Source organism: Rhopalosiphum maidis, chromosome 2 (assembly GCF_003676215.2).
Source record: "Rhopalosiphum maidis isolate BTI-1 chromosome 2, ASM367621v3, whole genome shotgun sequence".
Classification (NCBI taxonomy): Eukaryota; Metazoa; Arthropoda; class Insecta; order Hemiptera; family Aphididae; genus Rhopalosiphum; species Rhopalosiphum maidis.
The window spans coordinates 90,503,466-90,506,561 of NC_040878.1; positions in this window are offsets into that span (position 1 = coordinate 90,503,466).

A 3,096-nucleotide genomic window follows, 5' to 3' on the forward strand; every position below is an offset into this window, starting at 1 on the left:
TAATCCAATATGTTCAACTTAATCTGAGTATTATTTATTTTTATTGTTTTTAAAGAGAATATTAAAAATGTTATTAATAGGCGTTTTAAAAATTCTAATGAAATCTAACCATAGAAATAATACGCAACCATCCATAATACAAATATGTAAATATATAAGTTATTTATACGTTTTATAAATACTTATAAATACTAATTTGTTCAAGAAAGCTCTCTTCTGAACTGGAATTTGTCTAGCTTTCTAGGTAAGTTTTTTTGCGGTGTATACAAAATTTATTTACTAATAAGTCAATAAGATAGAATAATTTTTTAATTTAGTGGGAATAAATCACTGCAAACAAGTTGGAACCCAAAGGATTGATCATCAAAGTATAATTAGGTTTTTTTAGGTATTTAAGTACCTACTTAGCAAAATTCCAAAATCTATGCATATTTTATATTAAAAACAGCAGATAACACAATGTATTAAATATATAATATGTTTAATTATATTTAAATGCCGTTCGGAAAAATGCTTCTATCATCGAACTTACATTATAACATCACATTTTTTTTCGACGCATAAACTTAAAACATCAATCATGTTCCAATAACATTAAGTTATATAGTCATGATCCGAGACCTAACGGTTGGTTGGCTCTTGATCGACATGATATTGTCTAACAATTAATGGATTATAGAAAATAAAATTTCTATTATGTTTAAATGTTATCGCGTAGCGGCGTTTGTTTGGGGTGGGGGTGGTGGTTTTTTTCCATATGTGCGCGTAATGATTATACATTTATCTTACGTATTATTATAAGTTTATATACATACGGTGAATTAACCGCATTTGCCGTGTCCTTTATTACGCCTCGACCCTTTTCTACTCACCACTGGGACTTTGGAGGTCCACACGAAAATATTATGACCAATTCATTTCGTGCTCAATAGCGCATATGTGTGTCGTGAATGAAACGATTTGCGGTTTCAATTGCACCCCTCGTCAGCAATTACGAATACGTATTATAGGTATATACAGCTCACTTAACTCTCGTATTCACTACAGCAGTGCCGGCCCGTACAACAATACACTCAGTTTCCCAGAGGGTCGTGTGTAATCTGTTGCGTGTTGTCCGCGCTAATCGGAAGATTTATATAGAACGCGAATCAAAAGAAGGGATTCTTTTTTTTATACCCACTCGTTGCCGCCACGTATATAGATAGGTAGTATATATAGATGACGAGACGGGACTGACTAACGAGCGAAACAGCAGATTCGAGATAATGCGTCAGTAACATGTGAGATGATATGATATCATATTATTATATAGATGATTTCCGTCCATCGATGTTGTGTGGTGCTGTGTGCACGTTATTCATCATCATCAGTTATCATTATTATATTACAATCATCACATCTTTTAAAATTATGTAGGTATCAACGTTTTTTTTTTTTCTAATCATTATATTTAATGACGAACGTGGCGCTAGCCACAGAACAACTTTACTTACAAACAGCAGTATATAAATATAACTCGATGATTTAAGTTTACAAGAATTATATATATATATATACATATAAATAAAAACTGATAGTTTTGTGCCTACGATTTGGATTCTAAATGTGTCTCGACGTCTTGTGCGATTGCGACTTTGCTTGTAAATCAAACAATTTTCTAATTACTTAAAGAATCTATAAATACAAACGTCGAATGTTTTTGTTTGTTTTTTATAATATTATAATAAGCATAAGTAAATAGCAATAAGGTTGTGTGTTTTCAAAAACCATTTGTTTCAAACAGAACAATAAACTATAACGTTATTATTATTTTATAAAATATTTTATTTTTTTATACTTACATCAATGTTAATTAACATTTAATTTACACGCATAGATTAAATTTGCAATACTCGCATGCGTGATTATATAATATAGGTACCTACTTAACATAAATCGAACGATTTAATTTATACGAACTCTGCACGTGTGCGGATTAAATATTATTAGCAAGTACGATTAAATTAACATAATATTATACTATAATATCGTGCCTATGCGACATGTGCAAAAGATCCATAAAAAAGAAATACGATTAACGTAAGATGATAATACGTATTTTATACTGGCCGACATGATTGATCTGATCGTCGAAAGATAAAGAAACAGACAACAGTTATATTATTGCATTATATTATTAGTGATCTATATGATATTATGTGGATTGAATCGAATTGACAGACTTGAACTAAAAATTATGAATGCTGAAACCAAACAAAATGCCTATTAAATAATTCAGTTCGAAAATCGAATCAAATAAAGAAGAACAATAAATAAAATAATAGAATAATATTGTTGTTATGGTGAATATAATATTTTTCCGTTACCGTTTGGTCGACATATTTGTTATGGTATAAGTTCGGTTTGGGGTCTGATACAAATTCTAAAAAGCTGAATTAAAAAAATAATTTGTTCCGCCCTCAAAAATCACGGTTCGCGTCATCACTGATGTATACGTAATAATGTACGTTTATTATTATAATCATAGACGAAAATTGGCCATAATATTTTCTAAAAATTATAAATGCTTCACACTGAATACTAAATTTTGAATTAGAAGGGCTTTACGTAAATCTGTCTTATTTGCGTCAATATGTTTATATAATACATTATAATAATATACTCGTATGTTACGTACAGGTGCGTGGGCGTTTTGATAACGCGCGAATTACATCGCTAATTAACAGACGGCTGTTGTCGTTTCGCAGTTTTATATTACGCGCACGTATATCGACGTTTATATAGCTACAGTTGTGATACCGTTTTGCGGTTGCAGATTTTGCTGGAGGTCGGTAAATACTAGTCACCCGTAACGGGATAAATAAAAAGTAAAACAACACGATAATGGGCCTACGTTGGGTATTACGTCGTGACACGGATTTCGTACAAGTGAAAATCGGTTAGCTATTTTGTTATCAATTTATCATTATAACGTTATGTTATTCCACGCGAACTAGGTGGATTCGGATTATGTATACTGTCGTTACACGTTAGATTAGGTCGGCTGTCGTCCGATTCGCGGATCGTTTCGTCGCTATAAAATACGTTTACCGTCCG